At 35.3% G+C, this 19,655-nt stretch overlaps 1 protein-coding gene across 3 annotated transcripts in view; it reads left to right on the top strand.

Annotated features, from left to right (window-relative positions):
• The first annotated feature begins 5,318 nt into the window (after window positions 1-5,318).
• LOC144973639 (uncharacterized) overlaps window positions 5,319-19,655 on the top strand; it is a 32,552-nt gene continuing 18,215 nt past the window's right edge. Inside the window, exon 1 of one of the 3 annotated variants that reach the window (XM_078916354.1) lies at window positions 5,319-5,692. The gene's annotated coding sequence lies outside the window, so the exon portion shown is untranslated. The remainder of the gene's footprint in view (window positions 5,693-19,655) is intronic. The other 2 variants (XM_078916364.1, XM_078916345.1) reach the window with 2 other exon arrangements.

Raw genomic sequence — 19,655 nt, 5'->3', positions numbered from 1 at the left:
GACAATACACATTGGAGAGTGAAAGCGTAACTGGTATGCCCTTTGTAAACAGGAGAAATACACATTCTACGTTGTTAGGACGTGTCTTCTCTCAGGTACTGGTCAGCGCATTGTGCTGTATGTGTTCACTGGTCTCACCACACCCCATTTTTCCGCCATCTTGAAAACCCCGGAATAATGACACCCCTGGATAACGACATAATTTCCCGGTCCTGGGCAATGTCAATATCCAGGGGTTGCACTGTATCTTTCAAACTTTATTTATTGTTTTGTGGTGAATTAGAAGTTATCAAGCCGAAATCATTGCAAACACAAATTTGAAAAGTATTTAAATGTCAGAATTCATGCTTGTCTTTCATTATAAAGGATGTACATTTTTATCCTATGAAGTTCTAATCACACTTTCTTTTATCAAAAGTATTTAAAAGTGTTTGAAAAAAAATAGAAAGAAAGTTTTCTTCAACAATCCAAACCTTATAATTATAGCTCTTTATACAACTGTTGTTACATATTGCTTTTGTGTTCCCATACCAAAATCCGAATTTCATGTATATAATAATGCTCTTTAGTTACAAGTTCGTTCTCACTTGACTGTGATAACCCCAAGTATTGATAGATATAAACATTGTATTTTCTTTTACTAAATTGTGCAATACGTCTTATTAATGATTTATAAGTTCTATTTATACATTCGCTGACTATGACAATTGTTTCATGCTTTTTGTATTGTAGAATAGTAATTATTTTGTTATCCCTGTATTTGAATTACGTTCATCAGATTTTTTCAAGTTTATTAAGACAAATTTCACAATCAATCTTTCTTTTTCTCTTTAGTACTCCATCCCCACTTGCTTATCTCTTAAAACTTCTTTCTTCTCTTCTTGCTCCTCTTCTTCTCCTTTTTCTTCCTCTTTTTTTCTTTCCTCTTCTTTTCTCCTCCTCCTCCTCTTCCTTCGTTTTCACCTCCGTTTTTTCCTATAATAATGAACTCAGTTAAATTGAATGCTAACTGTTGATACCACTGAAAACCAAACTACTTCCTGATTTTAACCTAGAAGGTAAAGCTATTGGGTCTTTTGTTTTTTTCCTTTTTCCCCATCAACCGTCGATTGCATTTGTATGAAAAATTTGTATAAATGTCAGGGAAATTTTGCAAGTGTTTTATATTGAATATCTTTTTTTTATAAGAAGACATTGACCTCATATTTTGTGGGGAGGGGCGGGGGGGGGGGGGGGGGGGGTCCTATTCACGTTACTATTTGTCTTCATTCTGGAATGCTTGTTTTTTTTCCAGGTCATTAGCTAAGGAGGGAGGTGGTTAATTATATTACTCCTTTTATTTCAGATATGACATTATTTTTTCTTATAAATCATCTCTCTGTTTATGTTCTATCATAGTTTTTAGTTTTGAATATATTTACTCTGTAAACAATTGAATGGGATTCCTTGCATCTGCCTGCTGGATGTCACTTTTAGGTTATCTCAAAATAGACACATTGATGGACTATCCATAGAATTCTCTTCGGTTAAGTGATAATGAAGAGTTTCATGCCTTCAGGTTACCAAGAGTCTGTTATGAACACAGTACACATTTTTAGTTACATCCTTCGACAGATAATTGTGACTGGTTATTGTATTAAAGTGATCCAAGACTAATCACATATATTCGGACCGATTGTTCTTGAATCTACTTCATTCTCTTAACTAGTCACAGTCTTACAGTCACATTTGACCAGTTGATTTAAAATCTTTTTATATTTCTTTTCCCGCGTTTAACTGAAACTCTTGATATTAATCGAATCAGCTTGATATTGGAGACTGTCTTTTGATATTTAGATGGATTTTTTTGTTTGTTTTTAAAAAAATGAAAATTGAGTATCCTAATCTTAATTATTTGAAATTAAAACAATCTTTTTTCCAATTTACAAAGATTCGATATTAGAAATGCCTGGGCCGAAAGTGCTTTCATATTAATATTAATTATACCCTAATTATTATTACGAGTACTTATCAATGTTTGACACTTCCTTCAAATTACATGGTGCTATTTTTAAATAAAATTTTTTCTGTTTTATTATACATTTTATGTAATGAAAGTGTCTTAATAATGTTTTTAATCCGTCCTTTTTAAATCTGATATTATATACATATGACTTAATGTGCAATATGTTTACCCCAACTTTTCAAAAATAAATTTATAATACATATTATAGAAAAATCATTCTTAAAATCTTCATTTCTTTGTTTAAAAAAATTGGTGTAGTGTATTAAACTTTGACTTTGTCCTCCTCTTACATTTACATTGTACTGGGCCCCCAGCAATTTCACGTTTCCACTATCTGTTTCAAAGATGAAGGTTCTTGTCTTTTTGAGTTCTTCTCGCAGTCCGGAAAAGTTTTGTATTTGGAGATGTTGCAGATGGCTATATCTCTTCTCTATGGGATAAGTAGCATCTGCATCACTGCAGTATATGCTCTGCATCTTCCTCCTCCTCACCACATGAGGTGCTTTTTAAGTCTATCGTGGCCCATCCTGAGGCAGAACAGGATTACTTGCTGGGTGAGGTTCCTGACCTCCCATAGTGGGCAGGGGGGTACATACTGTGTCTTCTATCCCCTTATATGTGTTTTCCAACATGGTTTCGGTCTTTGTCTTGGAATGAGATTACTTGGTTTTGTCCTGGCCCTGGCCGGTGTCCTAGTTGGGAGGGAAACAGTCAAGTGCATAGTTATTGTTTTGGGAGATGATATTTTTTCCTTGTAAATCATCTCTCTGTTATGTATTATTATACTTGTTATTTTTAATTTATAATGTAAGCATTTGAGTGTATTCCTCTTTGTTGGATTTTGTGCTTGTGTCCGGATGAGACTTATAGGTCTGGGTGGGGTTCCTACCTCCCATAGTGGGCAGGGAGGTACTTATTCTCTCTTCTATCCCCCTATATCTGTTTTCCAACTTGCATACTGTCTTTGTCTTGGAATGAGATTGCTTGGTTTTGTCCTGGCCCTGATCGGGGTCCTGGCTGGGAGGGAAACCGTCGAATGCATAGTTATTGTTTTGGGAGATGATATTTTTTTCCTTGTCAATCATCTCTCTGTTATGTATTATTATATTTGTTCTAATTTATATTGTAAGCATTTGAGTGTATTCCTCTTAGTGGGGGCCGTGCTTGTGTCGGGATGAGACTTATTGGTGATCTCAAACTAAGAACATTGATGGTATGCTCTTGGAATCTACACTGATCCCTATTTGTTCCCAGTTCCCCTTTGTCTTACTTTTTCTTGGATGCTTTAATTGTAATTCTAGAACTTTTTACTGTCCCATTTTCTTCCTTTTTACTGGCGCTGATATAACCTAAATGTGTTGCAAGCGCCGTAAAACCCTTAAAAACAAACAAAACAGACTTATAGGTGATCTCAAACTGAGTACATTGGTGGTATGCTCTTGGAATCTACATCTGATCCCTATTTGTTCTCAGTTCCCCTATGTCTTACTTTTTCTTGGGTGCTTTAATTGTAATTCTAGAACTTTTTAATATTCCATTTTCTTCCTTTTTACTGGCGCTGATATTACCTAGAAATGTGTTGCAAGCGCAGTAAAACCCTTAAAAACAACAAACAAACAACATGATTACTTGTTTATGTCTGGGCAGCATAGGGTAATTAATTGAACGCATTGATGGTTTATCAAAGGTCTTAATTATACGTTGTCTCGCTGAAATTATGCGGTATAATTTATTGTTCCTTTTTGGCAGCATTTTTGCGAGTCTATCCATTTTCCAAGCTGCAAAGAAATGAGGGGACCTTAAGTGCTTTCATATTAATTATACCCTAATTATTGTTACTGATCAATGGATTTGAATTGAAGGTTTGATTGTGGAAACTTCTGCTTCCTATTTGAAGTTGTCCCCTTTGTTTTCCTCTTTCATTGGTGCTTTCAACTTCAGATCTTCAACTTTTCCTCTAGCATCTTTACTAGCGCTGAAATGACATTAAAGTGGCGCAAGCGCTGCAAAACCCTTTAAAACCTAAAAGCAAACACACATACAAATATAATCTCTCTCTCTCTCTCTCTCTCTTCTCTCTCTCTCTCTCTCTCTCTCTCTCTCTCTCTCTCTCTCTCTCTCTCTCTCCTCTCTCTCTCTCTTTTCTCTCTCTTTCTCTCTCTCTCTCTCTCTCTCTCTCTCTCTCTCTCTCTCTCTCTCTCCCTCTCTCTCTCACACACACACACACACACACACACACAAACAAAACAAAAGTTAAACAAATCCACACACACACACACACACACATACACACACACACATATATATATATATATATATATATATATATATATATATATATATATATATATATATATATATTATTGATTTCCAGCTAGAGCATATAAATACTGTGTTCTCCAATTATTAATGGGATTGAAAACGGTTTAACAATGAAAGATCCACTGAGTACTCACTATCTACCTACTACCCATCTGTTTAACTGTCAGACCACCTGTCGCACATTTGATTCAACCACAATCGCTGATGATGATTTGCATAGATCATCTATTTGAGTCTCGAATTCGGTAAATCATTTTATTTTCATTTTCGTTTTAATCCCGCTGACCCGGATCCATTTTTTATGGGGTGGTGGGGTGGGGGGTTTAAATATTTATTTAGGACAAAAGATAAAGATGATGATAAACCACAACAACAACACCAATAATAATACTGATAATAATAATAATAATAATAATAATAATAATAATAATAATAATAATAATAATGATAATAATAATAATAATAATAATAATGATGATGATGATGATGATGATGATGATGATGATGATGATGATGATGACAGTGTTGTCTCTATTGGAAAAAAAAATGTTATATCGCCTAACGGCACCTTGCCCCGTCCTTCATGTTCATTTTTGCTGTTGGCTAGGGACCCTTTGTAAAGCGCTTTGAGCAAATTTAGAGGATATCACTTTATTTAAAAGCTCAAGTTTTTTTTTTGGATTTTATTGTTAAAGGGTATAATGATTTTTGACACATATGAGGTAGCATTTTATGTAAAGATAAAAAATGAAAACACACTCTCTATTGTATCACACATACTCGCATTATCAAGATTCACTTTTATTATTGCTCGGTACTCGTCTCGTGATGTTACGTGTGTCATAATACAATTTCCCGTTTAAAAGGTTTTACCAAGTGGCCATATAACATAGCTAGCTATCATACCAGCATTAATTTATCATTTATTAGAACCAGTAAAATTTATCATTGTTAAAGCACACGGTGATAGTACAACGCGCCCTGAGCTTTTGTTAATTAAATGGGTTGTGGAGTTATATATCATGTTGATATAAATTGGCCAATAATTCACCATTGCCATCATTTACTGGATTGTTAGATACTTACATTCCACGACAGAGTTGTATTTTGCTCTGCGCGCTGGGTCACCGAGGGTTTTTTATAACATGCCATGTGACAGTTTGCTCGTTTTGGTTATTTAAGTGAAATAAACGCATAAGACTGGGCACACGTTTTTGTAATCAGGCACAAGATTGCATATCTAGTATTTTGTTGAATTTTTTTCTTTCAAACGAGAGTTTTGGTGATTTTTTTTCGGCCAAGAAGAATATTCTTTTACTGGTTTTTGTAATTCTAACGGAAGCGAATAATTTTCTACGTGAGCAGGTAAGTTCATAACATTTTACGACGCGTTCAGGAGATTTATTTTAAAATATACAATTAATTATTTACTTTATGACTTTGACAAATTAATGAGATAGAGCCTCTAGAGTAAATGGACTTGACTTTTGTAAAAATCGAAAGTTAACTCTCTCCTTCCCAGCCATTTTCATGATTTTCCCAGAAACTTCACACCTAACACAAAAATATATTTTTTATCACTCAAACACAATAGAAGTAAAATTCTTGCGATTCATGGTTTCTTTTAGTAAAACATGCTCTACAACACACTGTTCATTTTCTTTAAATTTTATGATGTAAAAGAGAAATTTGATAAAGAAAAATGTTGGTTGTATCGTAACGAATGTGACGATTTTCCTATAGTTGGTAAGGAGAGGGTAAAATTAAATGGTATTTTGATCTGACGGATGACCTAAGTGTAGCGTCCAACACGACACCTTCCCTACATTTACACACGTCTTGTATTCGACCAGCCACTTGTTAGAAATATTTTATTTTATTTATTTGTTTTTTTTTTGTTTTTGTTTTTTTTTTTTTTTTGGGGGGGGGGGTCCTTAGCTCACGCCTATATATATAATATATATATATATATATATATATATATATAAATATATATATTATAAAATATATATAATATATATATATATATAAATATATATATATTTACATATATATGTGTATATATATGTATATGTATATATACATATATGTATATATATATATATATATATATATATATATATATATACAATATATATATATATATAATATATATATATAATATATATATATATATATATAATGTAAATTTTCACTCACATTCTTTTGCCGAGACGACTCGTTTCTGTGTTCCTTACCTCTGTTGGGTAAGGAACACAGAAACGAGTCGTCATGCAAAAAAAATGTGAGTGAAAATTTACATTATATATTAGCTCTAACCACCATTATCGAGCACTTTCGTACCTACAAGTACCCACCAACACTCAATATATATATATATATATATATATATATATATATATATATATATAATATATATATATGGATAAATGCAACCTTTGCATCTTTCTTTCAATACGATCTTGATACGAGTTGGAGACACAAGTTGGATTCTAATTAATCGTTTAATCAGACGTCAAAGCATTTTCTGATGACGACAAAAGCAATGAATCCTAATTACAATAATTAAAATAACATTTCTATGATAATGAAAGACATATGAGTCTGTTCTCATTTCTAATATATTATATTGCACGGAATTTATACATTTTAACAAACACACACACACACACACACACAAATATATATATATATATATATATATATACAAGCAAACACACACACACACACACACACACAGTCATGGAGTGAGCTATACTGTTAACCACAGCATTTATATAGCGCAATTTTCACTAAACGTACTCAAAGCGCTTTACAAGGAGTCCCTAGCTAACAGCAACACCTAACCTGTAGGACTCGACACTACGCCTGTTAGGCGATATTACATTTTCCCACAAAAGAGGCAACGATGTTAATGGACCGGGTACTCATTTTACACCCGAGTACGTGGAGAGAATGTGAGTAAAGAGCCTTCTTCAAGGACTCAACTACGTGCCGCTCAAAGCGGGTCTCGAACCTTAGATCCTCCGACCCGAAGGCGAGAGATCACATAACCGCACAAAAAAAAAACCAACAATAAAACCCAAAACAAACAAACAACAAATAATTAAGAGGTAAGCTCCAATTGTACAGGAGCAAAACATGGCATATGTTGTTATCTTTTTATTTTGCTTCTAGTTTATTGACCACGACTGAACCATAACATTCTGGTCGTCAGGATGAACCAAAGAAATCTGATTATTCGTTATTAATTTGTTTACTTGTTTGTTTCTCATTTCAATATGAAATTATTGTGCCGTGTATCCCCTGATGATATAAACGTAGGTAATGACCGACGTGCACATAATATTATTTGCAGGCCTAAATAACCGAAAGCCCTTATGGGCTTGTTTTAACGTTGCTGTGTTGGACAATATTTTGCGTTGGTTTGAGGGTATTTCCATTAATACAATCAGACTATAACAATTTGGGTAATCAGAACTAAATACACATTGCGTAATGACCCAATGCACATAAAAAAAAAAATAATTAAAAACAAATGAGACAAAACAAATCAAACCCAACTAAACACAAATAACAGATGTATATAAACCTTATGCAAATTAGATAATGTGTTTATTTTACATAACACAGATATGTGTATATTACATAACACAGATAGGGTGTCACAGTTTGGTATCTTGTTTCACCAACACACATTCCACTGTAACTATAGATAGTATAAAAGATTATTTACACCATGCCTATGAGCAGATTTTGGCTTCTTTTGTTCTATTAAACTCTCATCACAATATTAATAGGTGGGTACTTTTCGTCAGTGATTGATTTACCAAGAAGGAAGCGTATTGGGACCACTTTTATTTCTTTTATAAATCAATGATTTACCATGTGACATAAATTCAGCCTGCAAACTGTTTGCAGACGATACGAAGATCTATAGTACAACTGAACATCATAACATTCTACAAAATGATATATTTTCACTTTTCAAATGGTCTACGAAAGTCACACCAGTAAAAAACAAATTATACAAAAGTTAAGAATGTTAAAAACGGTTTGTGAAAACAACAAATGAAGCTGGAAAAATAGCAACAACGAGAAGAGAATCACAAAAGTTGTTTGGGAGGTTTAAAAACTGAGATGATGATTATTTCTGAGCCATTGACCGTGCCCATAATCTCATTCAGTACTCAACCTACCAGCCGAATCTGTTGGCCTTCCGATATATGAGCGTTTAATTTATCATACCCGTCACAACGCCACTTAGTTGACCACTTATTGCCTACTGGATTAAATTTGGTGAGTGAGAAAGTGCATTGAATTTGGCGAATGAGAAGTATTTAACAGACAATAAGAACAGCAAGCGTGAATATGACGCCAGCTGCATTTTATCAATAGACAGACGTTTTAAAGTTTAAGGCTCAAACTCAACATTTTTTGACAAGAGTCATGGGTCGACAATCTAACCTGTAGATATTAGAAACAAAACGTCTCTCTTTTTAAAAATAAAAGTTTCATCAAAGTATAGCAGTAGAGGTTAGAGCAGCCCCTTTCTATCTATCTATCTATCTATCTATCTATCTATCTATCTATCTATCTATCTATCTATCTATCTATCCATCTATCTATCTATCTATCTATCTATCTATCTATCTATCTATCTATCTATCTATCTATCTATCTATCTATCCATCTATCTATCTATCTATCTATCTATCTATCCATCTATCTATCTATCTATCTATCTATCTATCTATCTATCAATAGATCCATCTATCTATTTTTCCCCATATTCTCTCTCTTCATAAGTCTGTCTCTTTTATCTGTATTTGTCTCGTTCTGTCTGTCTCAGTGTATGTCTGTTTGTTTGTCTCTGAATCTAAGTCTACATATATCTCCCTTAATCTGTCTCTGTTTGACTCTGTCTCTCTGTCTGTCTGTCTGTCTATCTGTCTCTTTCTTTCTAGTCTCTCTTTCTCTTTCTCTCTCTCTCTTCTTCTCCTCTCTCTCTCTCTCTCTCTCTCTCTCTCTCTCTCACACATATAATATGTATAAAATATATTATGTTTACACTCCCATATCCACAATAAGAGTTTTTATTTTGCGGTATTTCCACTAAATGTGCTATAACTGCTCTGTGCAAGGGCGTATTTCGATCTGATTTGCCTTACGTAAGCTTCCCCCCCCCCCCCCTTTTTTTTTTTTTCTTTTTACCACTCATCTCCAATAATGATGTGGATGAGTTTAACATCACTTTTTGACCTGCCGGAAATTACTAAGATCTGTTAATCGGGCGCAATTATGGGCTTATTGAATATTGTTGTAATGGAGAATATTTTGCGTTGGTTTTAGAGTATCTATTTCCATTACAATATTTCGCCCATGATGATTTGGGTCATCAGACCTGTAAAGAAGTAGACGTCGGGTCCGATGGATCCAACGTGCAATCGTATTTTTTTTTTAATTAAAAATTCTCTTTATTCATTTCCAAGGGATTATTTTTCGTTAGTGTCTGTTCCAAGAGAAATCTGGAATAATTCAGGCACTAGCCGTAGTGCAGCGCCGCAAAGTGAGCAAGGACAAGGTGACTTGCACAAGATCACAAGAGGGCGGGGGGGGGGGGGTTCGAATTCGGTTCCTTCTGTGTACGAAGCAAAGACCACATAGCCGTGAAAGTAACAGTTTAAGGCCGAGATAGAATTTCTTTCAAATAACATAATACACTCTTCTCACAATTAAGATGGATATAACTGTAGACTTATCAGTTTTTAACCAAGGAATGTACAAGCTGATTGGACCCGCGTTTCAAGTAAAATTATATCATGAGTTATGATTTTAAAATCATATTATTTTTTTTTTTCGGAGTACGTCAGATAAATTGAAAAAAAACATTTATCGGCTATGAGTGTTTTATTGAACGTAAGTCCGTGGTTCGGCTCCCATTTGAGGCAGGCTGATTTTTGAGAGGTTTTTTTTTTCCTTGTATTTTTTATCTGCTTTGTCTAGTACTATTTCATACTCGTCTTTTTTTTTAATAATTTTGTTATACATCACTTCTAAGGTGAGCTACTTATAGTAACAACATTTTATCAAAAAGCGCGGCCCATGCTCTAAAAAACACTAAAAAAAAACCCCACAAAAACGTGAGCTTTTATATAGCGCAATATCCACTAAACGTGCTCAAAGCGCTTTACAACGGGTCCCTGAACAACATCAACACGTAACATGTTCAGCGATATTACAATTTTTTCGGACAGAGACAACGCTATATCGGCCAGGTACTAGGTACTCAGTTTACACCTGCGTACGGTGAGAGAATGTGAGTAAAGAGCCTTTTCCAAAGACTCAACTATGCGCCGAGAGAAGGCTCGAACCCAGGACCTTCCGATCCGAAAGCGAGTGTCATACCACAATACCACATAGCCGCACGAAGTTGTCAGGTAATCTCTAGCGTATGGGATTTGCCTTGCGTTAGCTCAAGATTTCATTCCACGTGAAAATATTTAAGTTTGCATTTTACAGCTAAATCTGTCAGACAATAAGCAGTTAAATTTATCTGATATGTAAACAAAGTGTTGTTATTAATTATTGTGATTTACTTACACATGTTGTGAGTGAAATGGGGACGAAAATTAATAGTAATACAAACGCCCGATCAAAATCGGTTTAAATCTGAAATCTTAATGATTAATTATACTTACTTACTTAAGGCCTTTCGCTTCCTAATCATCCGATCGGGACGCCTCGGCTGCCTCTCTAATCATCTGTGTCATCTCCTTCCACAGTTCACGGTCTTTTGCTGTGGATGCTAAGTTCATAAGGTCTTCCTTTGATTTTAATTCTTGGTTATTTTGAAGGCGTTTTAGGTCTCGATTGAGGACAGTATAATATTAAAATATATTTTCATCCTCCAAAAGCATTTGATAAGTGAGGCAAAAGACAATTCACTGAGCTGAGGCTCAGTGCCAACATGTGTCAGCCATGTTGACCGGAAATAATGATTAATTAATGATTAATTGATAAATAAAAATAATAAAATTCCCTTTATTCTTCAACATGGGGAAATTTGTCTTTAGGATCTATTCCAAAGGAAGACTGGAATAACTCAGGCATCAGCCGCAGTGCAGCGCCGAAAATTGAGCTAGGGCAAGGTGACTTGCTCAAGGCCACAAAGTGCAGTTCGGGTGATCGAACTCGGTACCTTTCGGGTACGAAGCAAAGACCGTACCGCTGAGCCACGCCGCCCCCAAAAATGAAACAAAAGAAAAGCTTCACATCTTGTGTTATTTTGAATTAATAAAAGAATGGCGTGTACTTATTTACAGGTCTGATAACCCAAATTGTTATGGGCTCATTGTTGTTATGGAAATACTCTCAAACAAACGCAAAATATTGCCCATTACAACAATGTTAAATCAAGCTCATAATAGTGTTTGGTTATCAGACCTTCTGATATGTCGCATATTTTATGAAACAATAAGTAAAAAGATAAGATACGATTTAGACTGTAGCTACGTATCTAGTAGAGTATGGATAGGAGTAGCGCAATTTTTACATGACACTGAAAATCAGAAAATTGTCGACTAAGCCGTTCTGGTGCCAGAGTGAGTGAGGTCATAGAAGAAAGGTCAATAACGATTTACGCATTGGTATTCACCGTGTCACTGCCATATGGTGCTCTCGACTTTATTGCTTTCACTTTCATTTCATACTCGTAGCATCGAAAGGGTTTTGTTCCGTATAATACACATAATGAACAATGACGGGTAGACAGTTTGTGTTGCCTCTAGTCAGAGCATTGCCGTACTGTGAAAAAACAAAACAAAACACATTAACAACATTTTGGCCAGAAATCTTGTCCTTCTAGAATTGATCGATTAAAATTACCTTCATCTTGCCAATATCTCTCAAATCTGGAAGTCCCGGTTTGAGAGTTTTTGATAAGATGGGAGTCATTTTAATCGATCGATACTTTAAGGACGATTTTTCTGGCCAAAATTTTAAAATCATATCATTATTTTTTTCCAGAGTACGGCAGATAAGTTGAAAAAAACATTTATCGGTTATGTGTGTTTTATTGAACGTATTGTTGTAAGAGTATTATTAAAGAATGGGTTCTTTGTATCATCCTGTTTTAATGTTGTTACACGATGATGCATAGTGATCCAATTATGTCGTGGATGGTGTTGCTGTTGCTATTGTTGTAATTTGTTAATGCTGATATTGCTGGCGTTGACGATGATAATAATAATAATAATAATAATAATAATAATAATAATAATAATAGTAATAATAATAATAATAATAATAATAATAATAATAATAATAATAATAATAATAATAATAATAATAATAATAATAATAATAATAATAAAGTTTATTTGTATAGCGCCCAATCCCGTTAACAAAACAGCTCTAGTAGAACATCATTAAAAACATTTTTGTACACACACCCATTTATACAAGTGCGCGCGCACACACACGCACACACACACACACACGCACACACACCCTCACAAAGACACGCACATTCACCAAAACGTGTATATGCATACAGAGACGAAAAATATATGTTAACATGAATTATTGAATAAAATTAAATCATATCATGACATTTAAAAATAATGACGGAAGAAGGGAGATTATAATACTATGTCATGTGAATTTTGATGTAATAAATGTATATCTTATTAAAAGGATGTTTTATTTAATCTAGTGAGCTTCTCCTAAGATGAGATTTTAATTTCTTTTTAAAAGATGACTGGGAATCCACAACCTCGCTCCTAACACTAAATGGTAAAGAATTCCAGACAGCGGGAGCAGTATGAATAAATGCACGATCAGCATAGGTCTTAGATCCTTTTTTAGGAACGCATAATCGTGATTGAGAGTTGGATCTTAAGGAGCGTGAGGGAGTGTAAACATTAATCATAATGATGATGATGATGATGATGGTGGTGGTTTGAGAGTTTTTGACAAAATGGGGGTCATTTTAATCGATCGATACTTTAAGGACGAGTTTTCTGGCCAAAATTTTAAAATCATATTATTTTTTTTCCAGAGTACGGCAGATAAGTTGAAAAAAACATTTATCAGTTATGTGTGTTTTATTGAACGTATTGTTGTAAGAGTATTATTAAAGAATGGGTACTTTGTATCATCCTGTTTTAATGTGTTATACGATGATGCATAGTGATCCAATTATGTCGTGGATGGTGTTGTTGTTGCTATTGTTGTAATTTGTTAATGCTGATATTGCTGGCGTTGATGATGGTGATGGTGATGATGATGATGATGATGATAACGATGAAGACAACGACGATGATGAGTATGATGGTAATGATGTCGACGACGACTATGATGATGAGAAGGATAAAAAGGGAAGGGGCAGGAGGAGGGGAGCATTATATAATTATGACACAAGCGTGTACAGTTTCACTTAGGCCAATTACAGATTGACATTGAATTGTCAACGGTGCGACTTAAAATGGCGCTGATTCTATGAGACCGACATCTTAAAGACCTTAACTCTCTCCTTACCAGCCATTTTCAGGATTTTCCCCAAATGTTCACACCCAGCAAACACAAAAATATATTTTTATCACTCTGATATAATAGCAGTAAAGTTCTTGGATTACATAATTTTTTAACAAAACATACTCTAGCTATCTACATCACAGTGTTCATTTTCTTTAAATGTTATGATGTACAAGAGAAATTTGAATAAGAAACATGTTGGTTGTATCGTCACGAATGTGACGATTTTCCTGTAGTTGGTAATGAGATGAATAAGACAACGTAAAATATAATGAAAAAGTTGAAGATTAAACACGATTTCATTTACAAAACAAAGAGTGTGAACGTTACGGGGGTTCCCCTTCAAAAACAAAACAAAAATGCAACAAATGTATCGCAGACTAAAGAGTAAAATGCAATTGCTGCCGTTTGAAGCTTGAAAAACTCAAACTTATTACTCTACTTATTTCAGCTTCGAGCTTCAAGCAGCATTATTTGTATTTAAACCATTAACTGCTGTTCTCTGGAAAGACAATTATTAAAGAAATTGGCCAGAAAACTTGTCCTTCAAATATCGATCGATTTAAATGATCCTCATCTTGGCAAAAATTCGATTTTTCAAGGACGAGTTTTCTGGCCAAAACTTTTAATACAGGAATTTCCAGAGTACGGTAGTTAACTGGTTATAGACAAAAATCAAACATTGCGTCACTGGGTTTCCAAATGACGAAATATGAAATTTCAATTCAGTCCCTGATTACTGATTATTTCACAATGGCTAAATGCACCATGATATCTATAATTTCGAATGTGATAACTTGTTAAATATGGTGTGCTGGTAAGGTTGCCAGTGTTGCTATATACTATCCTATATCTCGTGAATCCACTTTTTTTTTTACTTCCTGGGAAGCAAAAAAAAAAAAAAAAAAAAAAAAAGACAACAACAAAAACGCGTCCCCCCTCATTTGATTTTATAATTACAGGGAAAAGTAGAAATTATACTACACATGAAACGGATTCAGGTCATTTGGGTAAAGTTATAGCTTCATTTTTTTCAGACCTCAGTCTTTATTTCGAAACTACGTAAAATAAGAAGATAAATTAGGATTTTTTCCATGCTCCTGCAAACCGTTCTCTTAACAATATATCAAACACACACACAAATTCCCTTTATTCATCCCATGGGGGAAATTAGTCTCGAGGGTCTATTCCAAGGGAAGACTGGAATAACCCAGGCGTCAGCTGCAGTGCAGCGCCGCAAACTGAGCTCGGACTAGTGACTTGCTCAAGGCCACACAGCGCAGCGGCGGGTGATCGAACTCGGTACTTTCGGGTATAAAGCAAAGACCGAATCGCTGAGCCATACTTTAATCTCTGCATGCACAGTTATATGATGAGTCAGCAAATCAAGTTGACTGGAATGCACTCGATCCACGCACTGTCTACTAGCTATTTTCATAACCACATCGTTTCTGTTGATAATTATTGGATCCATCAAATCTTAGCAAAATGAGGGTTGGATATGCTTTCTTCCGCTCTGATATTATGGCTTAATCATAATGAGAATGAGGGCATATTAGAGCATATCTATACTTTAAACGAACCGATAAAGAGATAGAAAGTTCTCAAATACGTTATTACTTATATATGGATGTTATGCAATGTGGACTTGTGGTATGACACCTCGTCTTTTGACCTGTAGGCCCCAAGTTCGAGTCCCGCTGTCAGCGACGCAAAGTTGAGTGCTTGAAAACGGATCTTTACTCATATACTTGTACAGCACTCATGTGTTAAATAATGAGTACCTGGCAAGTAACAACGTTGACTCCCCAATGCAGTAAAAGAGCAATGCTATACTACACTGGAAGACCAAGCTTGGAATGCAGCTGCATTGGACTCCCATACAAAAGAAGTTAGATATCAGCTTGGAAATTCAAAAGGCTCGCCTGCAGATTTAATTATAACAGCTATTACATCACTAGAAGTGTAACCAACATGATGGTTTAGAGTAACTTGGTAACATTGAAAAAGGTAAGGAGCAAACATAAACTAACGATTATCTTTAACGGTTTACTAGGACTAACCGCCACCTCAATTCAAGACCAGCACTCCCCCCCCCCCCCCCCCAACAAACAAACCAAAAAAACAAACAAAAAAAAACCAAACAAAACAAAACAAAACAAAACAAAATAAAAAAAAAAAAAGAAAAAAAGGAAGAGGGACTGTGAATGCACACATTCAGCCCCTTTTCTCCAGGTGCAATAAGATTAAAGAGTTCCCTCCCCGACAGAGCCATAGCGAACATCACTCCACACCACAATGTTGCGTCTATCTTCACTATTGAAGCTGCAACAGTATGGATTGGTTGGATAGGGTATTCTTTGTCGAAACAAGTTGTTTCAGCGTCTAATAGGTGTCTCGGCCTACATATTTAATGTTGCTAAAACGCATTGAGCACATTTTGTTACTCCCTGTCGTTTTACGTCAATATATTTATGTTATATTATTTTTCTCTGAAATGGAGAAGATTACGAAATTTGAGTTTAAGATTGAAATAGTAAAAATAAGAAAATTAAAAATTCTCTTTATTCAAGAAACAATCTAAAACCAGATTGACATCACTGGCTGAGCTATAAAAAAACAGGGGAAACGGCACGCAGAGATAACTGGGAAACCCTCAACACAAGAATGAAATGAACGACTGAAACTGCGAAGTCGGGTGATATCAAATGCGGAAGTCAGTAAGTCAAGTCAGAAAAAAATCTCATTCTTTTTAATGGAGGTATGAAAAGATCTATCTACCCGTGCGCGTGGATCTCAGCTCAAAATGCATAGCTTAAGCTTTAATTTGATTTTAATCACTATGTTCATCTCGGCATAATATCGTTTTGGTGAGCGATATCATAATTAGTGGATATTGCGCCATATTACGCGCATATTTTTTCTCATCAATTTTATTGCAATAAAACATAAACAAACAAAGAAAGTTTTAAGACCAGATCATGAATTTGAGTGGTTTTACGACTTAGGTCAATGAAGAGCCGTTTGGGATGCGCGTGGTGAGTATATTAACCATTTAGCTGTAGTATCTACTCTAGAAAGACAGGTATTTGAATATTTGGCCAGAAAACTCGTCCTTCAAATCTCGATCGATTTAAATGACCATCATCTTGGCTTGTTAGAATCTATAGAGTACTCGTCTCTCTCTCTCTCTCTCTCTCTCTCTCTCTCTCTCTCTCTCTCTTTAATATATATATATATATATATATATATATATATATATATATATATATATATGTATATATATATATATAGACTCAGATGGGTACGTGTCCGTACCTTGTACTTGTTTGTGTTCTGGTATTGCCGACCAAAATTGCAACATATATAATATATAGGAAAGACAGAGAGAGAGAGAGAGAGAGAGAGAGAGAGAGAGAGAGAGAGAGAGAGAGAGAGAGAGAGAGATATAAAGTGATGGATTGGTGAGTGGATGAAAAAAAAATATGGATGGATCAGTAAATATATCTATACGAGGGGGGGGGGGGGGGACGTGGGATATACTTTTTGATAAACATAAGGAGGAAAGATAAGAATAATAAAAAGCAAGTATCTGTGTGTGTATATACACGAGAAAACAATCGACTCTTCAAACTGTGAAATCAATAAGAGACGAGCAGCTGTTATTTGTTATACAGAGCCTTCGAATTTCCGAACCTCCTTCTCAGTCATCAAGAAGCTTTGGTTGGTCAATAGACGACCGACAAGAGAAGAGAAATCAAAGATTCTTAGATTCCGCTGAGACCTTTATTAGAATTCGTGGCCTGATGCTGTTGAGCCCACACTCCATTACTCATTTTCCTAAGCTCGTTCATTTTATATTATTTTTTTCCCATTCTTCTCTCTCTCTCTCTCTCTCTCTCTCTCTCTCTCTCTCTCTCTCTCTCTCTCTCTCTCTATCTATCTCTCTCTCTCTCAACCGTCTCTCTTTCTTTCGTTCTCTTTCTTTCTTCCTTTCTCCCTCCCTCTCTCTCCCCCCACCTCTCTCTCTCTCCCTCTATGTGTAACCGTGAACGTTTAAAGTCTGGTTAACACAGTTTAATGAGAGTTACTCATAAACATGGATGGCAAAAAAACAATAACAAAGACCTGAGTGACGTCAACTTCGTTCTATCTATATAGAATGAAATTGATGTCACTCAGCTCTTCGATATTATTTTTAACAAAAGGCTTCAAGAGTCATGACGTCCCTCGTAATGACGCATGGTAACTTAGTAACTGGCTCTAAACTATCGGAACAATGGCGGACGCCCTTATGAAATATTTCTCCGACGAGCATAAAAGTGTATCCAGAGGAGAAAAATATTATAAATATGATCATGTTTTGACTTTTATACATTCTGATCACATGACATATGAAAAGTTCTAGCCAGCATGAAGAATAAAAAGTACCGATTTCCTTTGTTTAGAACCACGCTTCACGCCATTGCTGAGCGACGTGACATCAGACTATTGAATCCAATTCTCACTAAATTGTATTGTATCGTTATATCCAGCTGGCGAATGTTGTAAGTCTTTTAACTAAAAGCAATGCATCAATTAACCAGACTGTATATGATTAAGGTTATTCGTAGTTTTGTGGGTTGGCACGTTATATCTGGCTGCCGGATGTTTTGAGTTTAAAAAAAAAAAAAAACTTAACGCAAAATATCAATATTCACTCTATTCGCACTGTGGTAACTATTGATGTGTTTTGAAGCAACGCATGATAACATACGAGGTGAGTTTCAGAATTAAAGTTTCCTCTTCTATAACTTCGCTAATAATCAACCTAGAACCACCAAAATTTGAGACTATATGACGTTCTATCGAGGAAATATCGATGCCAAATTTCAAGTACTATATTGGTTGTCGTGTCATAGTGCTATGACGTGGCAAGTGTGTTGTCTAAGCGTAATCCAAGGAAAATGGCAGAGCAAAACATTGATGCAACCTTCTCACGCTACGATGTTCGGGTTATCATCAAATTTTCAACTCTTCTCGGCAGGTCTGCTGTCAAAATACACGGAGACCTTTTTAAGTTTTGGAGCACAATGCTCTTTCAATTCAAACTGTTAGAAGGTGAGTCAGAGAAGTTGAAGATAGGAGATCTGGCATTCAGGAGGACGAACACACTGGGAGACCTCCTGTTGTCACTTGTAGCGATACTGAGAGCTGTTGTGGAAGAAGATTAAAGAACAATTTGTAGGGAGATAAGTGAACTTGTTGGTGTGTCCATTACAACCTGTTTACAGAATATTGACCAACGCACTTGGCAAGAAAAAGGAGTTCGCAAAGTGGGTTTCTCATTTGTTGACAAAAGAGCAAAATCAATTGCACGCTCAAAAAGAACTTTTTGAATCGAGTTGCCGAAGATGGTGTTGAGTTTCTGAAAAGAATTGTCACTGGCGATGAAACGTGAGTGTATTCATTTGATCCTGAATTTTAAAGACAATCAGCTCAATGACTTGATTCGGAGGCACCAAGACTGCAGAAGGCTCGGAGAACACAAGGAGAGAGAAAGTGATGCACACGTGGCATTATACTGAACTGGCCTGTCCCACCTGGTCAAACTGTTAACGGAAACTATTACAGATTCGTTCTTAAAGACAAACTGAGACCAGCGATTCAAAAAAATAAAGACCCACTTTGCATGAACGAGGCGTCATTCTGCATCATAACGATGGACCTGATCACAAGTCAAGAGTTGTGAACGAGCTTCTCTGGGCTATTCTTGGGAATTGCTGGAATACCCACCCTATTCACTTGATCT

This window comes from Berghia stephanieae, chromosome 1, assembly GCF_034508935.2.
Source record: "Berghia stephanieae isolate SIO BIC M18660-M18661 chromosome 1, UCSD_Bste_1.3, whole genome shotgun sequence".
Lineage (NCBI taxonomy): Eukaryota > Metazoa > Mollusca > Gastropoda > Nudibranchia > Aeolidiidae > Berghia > Berghia stephanieae.
This window is presented reverse-complemented; position numbering and strand designations above follow the sequence as displayed.